Source organism: Elaeis guineensis, chromosome 3, assembly GCF_000442705.2.
Source record: "Elaeis guineensis isolate ETL-2024a chromosome 3, EG11, whole genome shotgun sequence".
Classification (NCBI taxonomy): Eukaryota; Viridiplantae; Streptophyta; class Magnoliopsida; order Arecales; family Arecaceae; genus Elaeis; species Elaeis guineensis.
Genome location: NC_025995.2, coordinates 96,954,854 through 96,970,896, shown reverse-complemented (window position 1 = coordinate 96,970,896; position 16,043 = coordinate 96,954,854). Strand labels below are relative to the sequence as shown.

The following is a 16,043-nucleotide window of genomic DNA, read 5'->3' as shown; positions in this document are numbered from 1 at the left end:
ATTTTTGTAGATTTTTGGAAGAACATGAATTTTTAAATTTGAGTTGTTTGAGGTGATATGGTTGATTTTTATGGAATAACAGCCTTCATAACTCTCCCAATTTTAGGAAGAAACAAAAATGGCGTATCAGATCACGAGCTTGTCTACCCGGTAGTTGACTTGGAGAGACCACATCAAATTTGCGAATTGGGCTCCAAGGCCACATCATATTTGCGAAGTGGGCGCACCGTTTTTAAAGAAAATGTTTTTTTTTTTAAAAAAAAAAAAAAAGGTCCACTTGAGGTTCGGGATTTTGAACCCGACGTGAATCGAACACGCAACCTTCTGATCTGGAGTCAGACGCGCTACCATTGCGCCACGGATCCGTTGGGAAATTTGGGAAAAGAACTTTATAAATGTGGGATCTCTCTGTCCACAGTTTCCGCTTCACACCTCATTAAATATTCATATATTGATCATATATTTGTTTTAAAACAAATAAAAGCCAAAAATAGATATTCTTTTTTTTTAAATTAGATTGGACTGCTCCAATTTATAGGAAAAATCAATAGCCTAATATACCCTCCAACAAACAACACAAAATAATATACGTGTCCATCCTATATCCACCGAAAAAACCATGATCTTACACCCCCCCACCCCAAACCCTTAGAAAAAAAAAAAAACATGATGGATACTTAAGATGACTTGTACAATGTATGTTTAGAACCTTCGTCCCCCGGGAGATAAGTATTTTTCAAAATAAATTCAATATTGATCAATTTAATAAGAGATGCAATAATATGCTAGAGCAAAATCATAATTTGGATTATGAGGAATATCACTCTACCTCATTATTTTAGTTTTATAAGTTTTGAGTGGACAAGACATTCTGACAAAAAGTGAGGCTATCCACTCAAAAATTGTACATAGAACATTTAGAGGGTGTTTGGTTCGCAACCGAAATCAGAATAAGAATGAGAATCGGAATGGCTTGGAATCAGAATCGGAATAGTCAAATCCTCCAAAGCATTTGGTTCGTAATTAGAATCGAAATCGGAATCGAAATTGGAATAAAAAATTGAATCTATAGAAGAGAGTAGGGATTGAGTTCTATATAGATTGAGCCATTCCTATTTCACCCTAGAATCGGAATCGGAATGAGATTCTTCCCAACCAAACGGTTGGAATAGGAGTCATCCATTTCGATTTCGATTCCAGACTCTCGCTCCTTTCAACTAAACATCTTTTTAGATTAATGTGTCACATAAATTAGCATTTATCTCACTTTATGGTTTGATACCATATGGTTGGTGTTTTCAAACATCTCGCATGATCTTTTTTGTGGTGTGTGTATTGGATAATTTTTAAAGCTAGATCTCCATTGATTTTGAGTCTGCAACTTTAACATGCCAGTTGGCTGGCTACTTTATGTTGTCAGTTCTACTTCAAATTCATGAAGTACAAATCTTGAGGAGCACAAGAGCGCAACCCCTCCGCGTGCACAAAACAAAAAAAAAACACACTTACACACATACACATCACCTTTTTATCTTTAAAGAGAATTACCATCTTACACATTTCATATTAAACGAAGAATGTAATATGAAAACTACAACCAAATTAGGGTCCAGTAAATTAATTTAATGTTAACTTCGACCATTGTCTTAATGTTGTTTTAGTTTCTTTTTAAGTATTATAGCTAGACGACATATTTTGGAGTTGCATCTTAACATTTTGAAAACGCCTTTTACAGAAAACCTTAAATGAATCCTCAAAATGATGATAAATTAAATGGAAAAAAAGGTATAGCGATTCCAAAAATTTGATGAATCATTTCAATCAAATGACCTTATTGAAGTAGGCAATTAATAAGTTGTAAAAATATCTTGTTTGCATTTTTATGATGGTGCTGTACTAAAATTAATCTATTTGCATTATTACAGTCATGACAGGATATGTAAATGAGCTTATCGATATTTAGTGATACTGAGATAGATTTGGAAAGTAAGGAGAAGATGATGAGAGCATCTCTACACGTTACTGGAGTGAAAAGTATAGGAAGGAGAAAGAACAAAGTAAATGGAGGTCCATGACATATTTTTCATTTTTTCAGTATAAAAATTGAAAAGGTCATTGGTTGCCAATTGGTTTTAGACTGATTTACCTTTACACCCTTGGAAAAGGGATGGTTGGGATTCCATCTCTAGCTCAAATAAAATATACTATAAATGCATCAATAAAACCCTACATGGATTTTCACGATTCATTGCAAAATCTCAATATTATCATGATGGTGGCATGGTTCACTGAATCAAGTTAGTCAATATACAAGATTTCATTCGTTAGATAATATTTATTATCCATTAACTACAATTGTATGAAATCTTCTTGGCACTTTATACTATATATCTCAAAGTTCAAACCTTTGTCAACTGCATTCATTAGCAAGAAATCTTCTACAACCTAAGCCGTAGGAAGTTTTTACGACTTAAGTACATGTCAACTTTTGATGGGTCCATAGGATCCATTTTAAAATTATTTTTCACTTAAAATTAACCACTCGAATGTATTGGATGCAAGTTTGAGATATATAGCTAATTACAATATGCCACATACCCTAATTGTAGGAATTTCTTATAATTAGGATTGTAGAGATGTTACAGCTATATTCATCTTTGCCCTGCATATGATAATAATAATAGTTTCTTTTATTTTGTTTAGTTACATATTTAATATATTGGATTAACATTTAGTTACATATTTAATATATCAAATTAATATCTAGTAAGTGTAACTGAAAAAGGATAGAACCAAGCAAAACTAGGCTCACCACATTTATGCTCACTTGTGAAGTAGCTTGTACTTTTTTTATTCAATTTGAGTCTATAAATTTCTTTTTATGTTCTTGTTGGAACAACGGGTGCTAGAAGAGAGAAGGAGAAATAGAAGGGAAGACAAGAAAGAGATAGGTGGTGGAAGACTTATAATCATGGTATGGCTATATGAAGATCAATTTGTTGATCAAGCTACATTTCCACAAATTGCTCATAAGGTATCTTTTAGTTTTGAATGATTATTTAAAAAAAAATTATTATTCAAATATATATATATATTTTTGAATTTGGTATGACAAAACTCTATTTAAATATCTAATATGCTTACCTAAGTTACCTCTCATGGGAAGAAAGAAATAGGAGGAATTGACAAAAGTCATGACCTATTAAGGCCTATAAATTTTAGGATATCATACTTCATAATAATGCATTTTTTTGGTATTAAGAAAATTCAGAATATGGCATTGTCTCAACTCTCCGACTTCTAAACTTTATTGTCTTCCTTCTTATTCTCTTAAATTTTATCAAGAGATACCATGAAATATTATGCCCTGACGATAGGAACATGTAATTTTTTTTTTTACTTTATAAGGATTATGGATTCTTTGATTTTCTTATTGCAGTAATCTAGTTTAATATTTCATTGTCCTTCATTCTTTGATTAGATCAAAAATATATTTTTTTATGCCATTTATTAACTAAAGATCTTTATGGGATGTGTTATAGAAATTAGAGTCATAACCTTAAAGTTGCTGCAGAAATCATATATATTTGTCAGCTAAGAAATATTTTTAAAATAAAAGAGGTAATTGAGATCTACCTCATAGATTGACCATAATTTTAATTTAAAATACTGTTGATAAAAGAATTATTTCCATCCCCTTGATTCTGATTTTTTTTTTTTTTTTTAAAGAAAACGGAAGGGTTCCCATCACGGTGTAGGTGGGATCCAATAATCATTGCGTCAATTATACTTACTATAAAATGACTAGAATTGATTAACAATATTGATCGTCTCCAAGCAAAGTATCAAGCAGCAACCAAAATCTAATAACTTTATCAATTATACTTGCCTTAAAATGAATAGAATTGATTAACAATATTGATTGTCTCCAAACAAAGTATCAAGCAGCAACCGAAACACAATATTAGAATTGGTCAAATGATAGGATTCAAGCTCCGATTGCACCAGTAACAACTTGCATTGATTTTTTTTTTTTTTTGGGTAAACCAAATTTATTAAATCAATTTCAAATAAATAGATCAAATTTGGAGGACTATATAACTCCCGTTAATTCCACCAACTACACTTGCAGCTAAATGAAAGCGTAAGACGACACCATTGCTGTTAGAAACCCCATAAAATCCTCTCTCTTTTTTTTTGACATGCAGATAGATGGCTCGCTTCCCTTCAAGCCCCCATATGAGTTGGAGGATCTCAAGAGCTGGAGACTGGTGGAGTTAGTGGGGTCTTTCGACCCCTTTCAACACGAAGCTGGTGGTGCCTTCATCCTCCGCGACGAGGCTCACGCACCGCTCCTCGCCCGCGCATTTCCAATCACGACCGGACCCTTCATCTTCGCAGAGGCCGTGGTCGTCCGTCGCGCGGTGGAGGCAATGGTGGCGTCGGACGAGCCGAACCTCCTCTTCTGCACTTCATCCCTACCTCTCCTAAAAGGCTTCTACAATGGAGAGACCACCGGCTGCATTGCGGCGGACGGTGTCATCAGAGAGAGTACCAAGTGGTTCCGCCGGGCCCCGGGGTTTCGCCTCGTCCATGTGCACGAGGAGGAGGTGGTGGCTGCAAGGTGGCTGGCTCAGACTGGTGGCCGCAGCAAGCAGCACATACAGTGGGACAGGCCCCTGATGGTGGAGATGCTGGGGGAGCTGGAAGCATGAATTGCAGTAGCTGTGCCTGGAAGTTGGGTTCTGTTTTGCTTCTTTGATGGACACTAATTAATATTTTGGATGGAATGCTTAGGAAATGAGGATATATGAATCTGATTCCACTATGGGGATATGGTTAATAATTTCTATACCGTTTTGTGAATGGCTTGCTATGATTTATTTTATGATTGTGTGATTGGAATATATAGCATGCTTTGGGTTTGCAGCCGATACTTATATTTGAACATATTTTGGATGCTTGGTATATGTTGCTTAGGGTGTTAATTGACTGCTTACTTTGATTTGAAAAGAGCGGTGCTTAAGACATCAAGAATTCCTGATAAGGGCACCCCACTTTCATTGCAGGATGTACATTTAGAGTCTGCCTGTTTGTGATGCATAGCATGCTTTGGGTTTAATGTGGCTGATACATATGTTTGAATGTCTTTTGGATGCTCGGTATATGTTACTTGCTTAGGGTGTTAATTGATTACTTTGTTCTGAAAAGAGCAGTGCTTCAGACACCAAGATTAATGCTGACGAGGACAACCCACCTCCATCGCAGGATGTATATTTAATAAGAAACTTGGGATGTTAGACTCCTTAGGCAAGCAAGCTCTTGGAATCTGAATTTTCCGAGAGAGAGAGAGAGACTGATGAAGGCCAATGTCCACGTTTGTGATATGCAGCAACTGATGTTTGATGATTCAAATAAGATCCAGTGCGTTCCCGCCATCACAATGAATTGTGGCTTCCCATGCTCGGTCTCTCGACCGGCTTTCAAATCCGTCGACCGTTGCCTCCGGGAACCCTGCCATCCGAGACTTTGTAATCGAGGGTCTCCACGGAAAATCCCTCCCGTTCTGCCGAATCCGGCCTCCGCTCGGACCGCCTCACCTTCCTCAAAGCCTGCTCCAGGCTTCCCGAGACCCAATCTCCAAATAAATCTAGTGGCATTTGGCTGGACATTAAGTTTTCTACTAGTGACTTTGGATTCACAAACTATTATTTGTTTTCTGTGATAAAAGATAAAAACGAAAGAAAGAAAAATACTGTAAAGCTCACCGAGGTTTGGAACTTTACTGTTAGATGATTTAAGTTAACAATTGTTTCGAGTACAATGGCATGCTTTACTTTTGAAAACAAATTAATCATAATTTTTGAACAGCTATTTTTACACCAGGGCATTAATGGTTCATTTAAACTTTATTGTTGAATGATATAAACACTTAATTTATTTCAGCTTACCATAATAAAGGAGTAGAAGAGAAGTGAATGGATGAATTGGTCCCTTTGCTGTGTCCATTTCTCACTACAGATAGCGATGTACTTGGTTACTTCGCCCTGTGGGGCTTCTGTTTGAACAGTGCAAACACAGAGAACAAATAAGGGAAAGGTGTCAGAATCTTTGATCGAAGATTGATTAGAGATCTTCATATCTCACATAATTTGATACCATATCAGACATGTTTTCATACCACCTAATGGAATTAGAAGATGCCATTGACCTTGTGAATATAACAAGTTAATTTGATAACCCATCATATGGACGTCATTGATTGATTGATTTCTACCATATATTCACCGTTAATGACTATAAACAGGGGAAGAATGCAGCCTTAAGATATCAATCTGAATTTCTTCATATTTTTACTCCAATTTATCTCTAATATTCTCTTTCTCCTCCACTACTTAAATCTTAAAGGAAACATTAGTTACTAATTGGAGATACACATACCAATCTATTCGTGCAATAGGCCATGATTGTGTAAAAAAACCAAATTTTGTTATGGTGACTGGATAGTTGTTTATCAATTGAAAGGTTACATGTAGTATAGACAGTTTTTAAATATTTTTAAGTGGGATTTGAATCCCAGAAAACGGACCTGGATCTAGAAAACAAGGATCTGGATCCAATATCAGGTAACATCCATAAGAATGTATTCAAATATGATCGGATTCAAGGATTTCTAAATCCGATCTGAAACAGATATTAAATAGATATGATTAGATCATATGTGACTTCTTGTCGTCCCTAACAATCAGCTGGCATCACCATCATCTGACGTATGAATGAAATTATTAAATATTCATAAATTCGACTTTAGCAGATTGTTTTAACTATAGCCTCGAATCCACCGCTAGTCCTAGCATAACTTAAGGACCCTTAAATTAAATTTCTCCATATAGTTTTATGGAGAGTTCTAATCTTTTGATTACAGTTTGGTGATTTAATGGATTATACGTATATAGAACTTGAACCAAATTTTTAAGTGAGCTTGATTTTGGTTCCAATTTTATGTTTTTTTTTCCTTAGTTATTGATCTTAAATGTCGATCTTAAAATTAATTTTAAGCTGCAATTTATCAAGAAAACACAGCTGAAAGACATCAACTTTGTGATCAATCAAGCTCAAATACGTATCTCCATTCACGGCCGTCTATAATTTTTTTCCTTGAATAAATATCAGACATCTCACGTTGCTAGCACTGGCTTGCCACCTTTTTATAACCAGCGTCCATCCGTGCTGCACGCCTGCACCCCACTCTGCTGCCCCAAAAGAACAGAGGCAGGGGGGAAAAAAATAAAGGAAAAAGGCTGCCAGCCTTATCGCGAGGCCAGACCAGCTGTCCACCCGGACGTGAATTGCCCGAGCCACCAGATCTGGGACGTGCTCTGATGTTTGGCAGCAAGCAGCCATCACGGTAGCGTGCTCCAACAGGGGCCGAACCACAGTACTAGTTTTGCGCCTTCTACGGCATGCAGAGTGCACCATTATTTGTGCATGAGAACCTTTGGGCACAGCCACTGGAGACCAAGAAAACCTTTACAATGCTATCCACCGAAGAAATTATCCCTCACACTCAGACTGTATGTACCACACCAGTGATATGCTGAAAATAAATCGAGATGAGATACACGAAGCAGCAATTCTAACAAGTTCACCATACATGGGTCTTATTGTAGTCTAGAGCTCATAGCTTGATATATAAGATATTATCTATTTTAATCCATGAATCTCATGATTTTATCCTTCAAAAAATATTTAATATGAGAAGAATAATCCCTTTCTATATAAGCCATAATTCTTCTTGACTCACAAGCAATATAGGACTAATGATGCCTTCTCTTCTATATCATGGTATAGCTCTTCAGTCAAGGATAAGTTTATATAGAGATAGGAGATGTCCTCCTCCTTATTTTTATATCAGACTGATGTAAGAATAGAAGGAGCTCCATAGTTACAGAGATGGTCCACTTCCTGATACGTCATTGTTGCGGTCAGAGATTTATGGTTCGGCACGTGAGGTATTATCCGCTCTGATTCATAGGTCTCACGATTTTGTCCTTCAAAAAACGTCTCATAAAAAAAAAAAAAAATCTCATTCCATGTAAACTAAAGTCCCTTTTAATTCACAATCAATGTGGGAACAAAGGTGCCCTTCTCCTGCAACAGTAGCCCTCCAATCAAGGAGGACTCCATATGCTAGGAGTGGGCTCTTTTTTTAGCGCCAATATTGCGATCAAAAAATTATGACTCGAGCGGATCAGTCTCCGTTTCCGTATATGTAAGGTATTGTTCACTTTGATCTCTAACCATCATGGTATGGAGCCTTACAGTTTTATTTTTCAAAAAACACTTCATAGGAGAGAGAATATCACATCCATATAAGTTAGATTCTTTGTTAACTCACAATTAATTTGAAACTAATAATGCTCTCTCCTATATCATAATATATCTCACAAAAACTAAGATGTATGAATAGCATGGTGCACTGTTACACACATGTGATGCAAAACATAATTTTCCTAACCATTATGATCGCAAATTCACAATAGCTGCCGGTACGGTGTATTTGAGGTATTGTTTTATGTTTGATGTATCGCTCGTATCACACACCAATGAATGCTGGACATCTAAGACACCTGGTGCCATTAAAAGTGGAACACTATGTTACATGCGCGCGTGTGATTGCAAGTAAGGTATATCTATCTGCATTCCATAAAAAATCACAAACACCAAAATTTTTTATATTATATTTATGTTGCGATCAACTTTCCATCATCTGTCGTCGAGAATGAACACCTGTAAGACAACGTCCGCACTGACCGGATTTGTTTTCGACGGATCCTCCGATGCTTAAGTTAGAGAGGAAAGTTGGTGAACAGTAGATGTCATTATTCAGAGTAGCAGAGTTCTGGTCAGAAATGGTTTACCAGCCTCATTTTCCTTACCCCTCTTTTATATACAAGGTTCTTGTAACTGTCGGCTGTGGTCCTGTGTTTTATAGCGCTAAATCATCGGGCCATAATCGCGTAGTGGGTCATTGATTTTTCAATTATGGCGCCGTGATGTGCAGCCGATAATCGTTTGTGATGGTTAAGGCATATTGAGCAGATTAGCTGACTGTATGTCTGTAGTAGGTACGGTCGTTAGTTGGTGATTCTGCCATATCGTCGGTCACCGGTCATAAGTCGGTGACATTTGTTCAATCGGTTGATGAAGAGTCGGAGTCGTTAGTTCGGTCGGTCAGCTATTGCTGAGTCGGAGTCGATCAGTCAGAGTCATACGTTTGGTCGGTCGACTATTGCCGAGTCAGAGTCGATCAATCAGAGTCGTGGAGACCAAAGTCGGGGTCGATGGGTTTACCCCAACAGTTGCCCCCCACTCTTAAGTTTAAAGTGATTCAACATGTAAATTGTCACGTGATTTATCACATTAGACGAAGATAGTTCTATCAGATCGAGCTTCGATTTAGACATCGTTTCCTCCAAGATATGGATGATTGGCTATTTTATCGTATTGGTAGGTATAGTCGTCAGTTACACTGATCGGATGATTCGGTATCAGTTGTCAGTGTCAGGCATCGTTTTGGAAAGTTGATTCGGCATCAAATGATATGATTTTGACAAGTCGATCTGTTCCACGTGTCCGGATGTTATTGGGTCGAAATTGTTCATGCGGATAGGGGTGATGTGGTTTAATCTGGAACAGATGCGTCGAACCGTCCGATCAATGATCGGTCCAGATGTTGCCACGTGTCGTCATCTGGTGGATCTTTGATTTGACCGCTCTCATCACGGCCGTTGAGGGATCCTATATATATAGGGTTGCTTTCAGCCAAATTTTTACTTTTCACTATCTTTGGTGGTGCTAGGACTCTGCCGGATTATTGCTCCAATGCCCAAGATTATCGCTCCCAGCTTTCAGATCAACTTTGTCTTTCTTTCAAGTCCTTTCTTCTTTCTTCTAAAGTCTTCTATCTTCTTTAGAGTAATTCTCATGGTTAGGGTTTCTCCTTCTCAAAAAGATCGGTCGGAGAATCTGACTGATGAGTCCCAGTCGAGTCCAGATGTGGAGTCCTCTTCACTTTCGGGATCGAATGTTGAATGGCTCCTAAAGCAATTTTGTATCCCGGAGCAATTTCAACTTTTTGTCTCTGGAGCCGATGGTTGGATGAATAAGCTGTCATTATGTGCTTCATATCCTTGTCTAAGCTACGCAACCAAGGATGCTAATGACGGTGGATGAAAATCTGAAGCCCTCTTTGTTTCCGTACGAGTGGGTTAGGCTATTGATGTGGTCGGCCAAGCGAGATGGTCGAAGAATTGTGTCTAGATCTCAGCTTGAGCAGCATCGTCCCTCCAAGATCGGAAGACGGAGTTGCTGAAGAAGAAACCGCTCTAATTCAAGAAGAAGCACCGACTGAGCCCGAAATCGTTCAAGTTGGGGATACTACAGTCGAACAAAGGAATGATGACGAAGCTTAGTCGGTGTATTTTGCTTTCTCTTTTTTTTGTAATCTAACACTTATAGTCGGACTTTGATCTAATTTTGTAACTCTTTTTGATAATGAATGAAAGCATCTTCTTCCAAATTTTGTCTCTTATTTTGCTTGTTGATAATGCCTGCAATGTCTATGATGTAAAATAATCACTGAACATTAATCGGTTATCCGATCATTTGGTAGGACTTGTAGAATATCCATTAGTCGCATAATCGTTTTGATGTACTTAACAAAACCCGATGTTTGATCGGGCTTGTACGTCAAATTATCTGATAATCGATGGTAAGTCGAATATCTTTCGACTGGCCGTAGCCTAGTCGGTATAATTTCAATCCGACCTTGATCATTTTGGCATTTTTCGTTCCGCTTAATTGAGACTAAGTCGGCATATTAGTCTTTCGACTATAGTTAGCTTTTGCAATGAAAAGTCGATAGTGAGAATCGAAATATAGTTGGCAATTCAGTTTTTGTAGCGAAGCTTGTAATCGATGTCGGTTATTGCAGGAGAACCGAGATACAGTTGTCACTGAAGCAGTTGATTCTTTGTGTCTAAGTACAGGAAATAACTCAGCTCTGGGAATGAAAGCCGACATTCAGTCGGTAGTTGATAAAACTTGTCAAAGACTTGTGATTCTGAAATCCTGATTGTATTTCAAATAATGTACATTTTGATGACTTTATTGATAATACATCTTCAAATTGTCAGCATTCCACGTTCGAAAAATCGCCGACCCTTCGAAAGTTTTCAGCCGATATGTGCCCGGCCTAAGAGTCTTGGATATTCTGTAAAGTCCTCAGTTCGGAGATAGTTTGTCTTGATCCAAAGGCTTTGATACTTGTGCTTTTTTTAAGACTAAATCTCCTGACCGGAAGATCTTCGGCTTGACTCTTGCATTATAATACCGGGCTATCCTTTGTCGATATGCAGCCATCTGAATTTGAGCTTGCTGTTGGGGTTCTGGAAGGAGATCTAGATTGGCTTTCCAACATTCAGAGTTGCTCGGTTCACAGTATTGTTCGACTCTTATTGATGGCAATCCGATCTCGAGCAGTATTATAACTTCTGTTCCATAAGCTAAATTGAAGGGGGATTCTCCTGTCGGTATGCGGAGAGTTGTCCGATACACCCATAAAATCGAAAATAGTTCTTCCATCCATAGGCCTTTGGCTTCATTCAGTCGGGTCTTCAGCCTGTGCAGAATTATTCGGTTGGTTACTTTCACTTCACCATTTGACTATGGATGGCCGACCGAAGTGAGTTTGTGCGTGATATGAAATTTCACATAAAACTCTCTAAAATTTTGATTGTCAAATTATCAACCATTGTCGGTGATGATGGTGTGTGGTAAATCGAATCTGTAAATGTTGAATTTCTGGATGAAGTTTTCTATCTTGCTTTTGGTGATTTGCGTCAGAGGTTCGACTTCTACCCATTTGGTAAAGTAGTCGATGGCGATCACTATGAATTTTCTCTGATCAGATGTCGGGGGAAAAGGACTAAGTATGTCAATCCCTCATTGTACGAAGGGTCATTGTGCTACAATCGATGTCAGTTGACTAGCCGGCTGATGTTATATATTCGCATACTTTTGACATGGTTCACATTTTCGGACGAGTTCAGCTGTATTTTTTTTCATGGTAGGTCAATAATATCTTTGTCGCAGGACCTTATAAGCTAAAGACTTGTCCCCCAAGTAATTTTTGCAAATCCTTTCATGTACTTCTCTAAGTGCATAGTCGGCATCTGTAGGTCCCAAACACTTCAATGAGAGGAGAGAGAAGGACCTTTTGTATAGATGACCACTTATTATCACATGTTGAGAGGTTGTCCATCGAAGTTGTTTGGCCTTTAAGGAATCCACAGGAAGGGTCCTATTAGTCAGGTATTGGACGATCGGATCCATCCAACTCGATTCGATAGTAAGCTGCAATACTTCCTCGATTTTGTCAATGTTTGGCTGCTCGAGGTATTCAATAAATGTTCGATCCAGCGAGTTGAAAGCATTAGTAGCCAGTCGTGAAAGTATGTCGGTCTGAGCATTCTTAATTCTGGAGATGTGAAAGACCTCGAAGTATTTTAAGCTCGTCATAACATCTTTCACCTTTTGAATGTACTTCATTGTAGTAGGATCTCGGATTTCAAATTCATCCTTTACTTATCCAGGAATTAGTTGTGAGTCGGTGAAGACCTTCAAATTATCGATCTTGAGCTCTTTGGCTATCTTCAAGCCGATCAAAAGTACTTCATATTTAGCTTGGTTATTTAAGACTTTAAAATTGAATCGAAAGACTTATTCGGAGACTATCTCTTCGAAATTTGTGAGTATAAGGCCGGCTCCACTACCCTGTGCATTAAATGCTCCGTCAATGTGCAGTACCCAGGTTAACCCTAGGTCGGGATCGAGAGTCGTATCCTCTTTTATTGTGTTGCCATCTGTGTCTTCTGGCTTATTGTCAGATATGGTACATTCGGCAACAAAATCAGCTAGGACTTGTGTCTTCATGGACGATCATGGGCGATATTGAATGTCGAATTCATCAAACTTTACTGTCCACTTTGCCATCCGACCTGACGTGTCAGATTGATGTAAGATCACCTTCAGCCCTTGATCTGTCAAAACTACAATTTGATGGACTTGGAAGTATGGACGAAGTCGTTGTGCTGATATAATCAGGGCGTAGATCATTTTCTCTATCTTTGAATATCGAACTTCGGCATTGTGAAGTACTTTGCTGGTATAGTAGATTGGTCGATGAATTCAGTTCTTATCCTCCTGGACAAGCATCGAACTAACTGCTTCTGCTGAAGTTGCCAAATAGAGATACAATATTTCTCCGACCCTTGGTTTTATGAGCAAAGGTGGAGGAGCCAAGTATTGTTTCAAGTCTTCGAAGGATTGTCGGCATTCATCCGACCATAAAAAATCCTTCGTTTGCCATAAAGTTTTAAAGAATGACAAGCATCTCTCAGCCTATCTAGAAATAAATCGACTGAGCATGGCAATCCTTCTATTGAGTTACTGTATCTCTTTCTTTGAACTCGGATGCTTCATATCGATGATGACTTTGATCTTTTCGGGATTAGCCTTGATTTCTCGTTGTGAAATAAGAAATTCGAATAATTTTTTGGAGGTTACTCCAAATGCACATTTGGTCGGATTTAATTTCATCTGATGCCGCCGAAGTGTGCTGAAAGCTTCCTTCAGATCCCGAACATGATCTGAAGTTTAGGGACTCTTCACCAGCATATCGTCCACATATACTTTTATGTTCCATCCGATCTGTATCTTGAAGATCTTGTTGACAAGCCGTTGATAGGTAGCACCGATATTTTTCAGATCAAAAGGCATTACTTTATAGCAGTATATGCCTTTGTTGATCACAAAAGTCGTGTGCTCCTCGTCTTCTGGTGCCATGCGGATTTGGTTATATCCAACAAAGGCATCCATAAAACTCAGAAGTCGGTAGCCGAAAGTTGCATCGATCAATTGATCAATCTTTGACAAAGTCTTTCCGATAGGCTACATTCAGATCAGTATGGTCGATGTAGATCCTCCACTTTTCATTAGCTTTTCTCACCATTACCACATTGGCAAGCCAGTCAGGATATGTAGCTTCTCTGATGAAGCCTGCTGTAAGGAGTTTGTCGACTTCTTCATCAATGATCTTTTATCTTTCAGGAGCAAAAGATCATTTCTTCTGTCTTACCGGCTTAAAATTTAGGTTGATGTTAAGTCGATGAGTTATTATTTTTAAAAAAATTTCAGACATGTCGGTGGATGACCAAGCAAAAATATCGAAATTGGCCCTGAGCAATTTTATTAGTTGTTGCCACTTTGAGTCGGACAATTGTGATCCGATTCGAACCGTTTTCTCGGGATCTTCTTCTTTTAATGGGATAGAAACCAGCTGTTCAGCCGGTTCACCCCTCTCTTGATTTTTCCTTTGGTCCAATTTGTCAACAGGCAAAGAGTCTTTAGGTTTGCTATTCTGAGTGGAGACAAGGAAGCAATGTCAGGCGAGTTGTTGATCTCCACGCATTTCTCTGATGTCATATCTTGTTGGGAATCGGAATAATAAATGGTATGTCGAAACCACTATTTTCAGGGCATTAAGTCCAGATCATCTGAGTATGGCGTTATAAGCCGAGGGTACCCGAACTACCGTGAATGTTATGAAAATAGTGCTCTATTGTAGTTCGATCCCAGCGGTTAAAGGGAGAGAGATTTCTCCTTCCATTGTGACAGCATCTCTTGTGAAGCCGACCAATGGTGTTGAGACTCTTCTGAGTCGGTCATTCGACAGTCACATTCGGGAGAAAGTTGAATAAAATAAAACATCAGTCGAGCTTTCATTATCTATAAGGATTCTTTTTACATCATAGTTTGTTATTGTTACTGAAACAACAACAGCAACATCATGGGGAGTCTGAATTCTCCGAACATCTTCTTCCAAAAAAATTATTATATTGTTGAGTCGTTGTCGCTTTACCGACTCATCTTTGGAAGTTGTCCCCTTGTCCAGTCGTCCGAAGATCATATTGATCACCTCTGCAGTCGGTTGATTATTTATAGTCTCCTCAGTTTGCAGTTGAGGTCGTCGATCAACAGGAGGTTGAGTCGGTGGATCTCTCCGATATTTACCGAGGTAGCCTCATCAAATCAGAACTTCTATCTCATCCTTGAGCTGAATACATTGTTCGGTATCGTGATCATGATCATAATGGAACCGACAATATTTCTTCTGGTCGTGGTTTCTCGGCAATGCCTTCATTGGTGGGGGGTGTCGTAGATATTCCGCTCCTTCGATCTCCATGAGGATCTACTCACGAGGAGCGAAAAGAGGAGTATAGGAGTCATACCTACCATAACTCGACCTTGGACTCCGTCGTCGGGGTGAAACTCGCTTATTGGATGGTGGCAAATTTGATTCGGCCGAAGCTCCTTCTTTATTTTGCTTCTTCTTCTTCTGACTTTTGCTTTCTGTCTGGCGCCGGTCAGAAGCTCCTTCATCTGCACGCATGTATTTGTATGCGCACTCCAGAAGTTCAGTATAAGTTCGAGAGAGAGTTTTATCCAAAGAATATGTAAATCAAGATCCCCTCAGTCATCTTTTCATGATCGAGATAGCCATATTTTCATTGAGATCTTTGACCTCAAGCATGGCCACATTAAAGTGAGCCACGAAATTTCGAAGTGTTTCAGCCTCTCCTTGTTTAATTGAGAAGAGATTATCAGAAGTGCGTGGTGGCCTTCGACTGGTACTGAAGTGAGCCACGAAAGAATGTTCTAATTGTCCGAAAGAATATATGCTTTCCGACTGAAGTCCAGAGTACCAGGCTCGAGCAGCTTTCCGAAGAATTGTCGGAAAGTCGATGCATAAGAGGGCATCGGTGGCCCCCTAAATTGTCATGAGAACTTTGTAGCTCTTATGGTAGTCGATCGGGTCGGTAGATTCGTCGTACGGCTCCACCTGAGGTATTTTAAATTGAGATGGAATCGGTTGGTCCAAAATGTGTTGAGAAAGTGGTTGGGCGGTGTGAAAGTCGTAG

General features: G+C 38.7%; 1 non-coding gene across 1 annotated transcript; it reads right to left on the bottom strand.

The window, feature by feature from the left end:
- Positions 1-293: 293 nt before the first annotated feature.
- Positions 294-365, bottom strand: TRNAW-CCA (transfer RNA tryptophan (anticodon CCA)). The gene has a single exon. It is a non-coding gene; the product is annotated as a tRNA-Trp (tRNA).
- Positions 366-16,043: the final 15,678 nt, after the last annotated feature.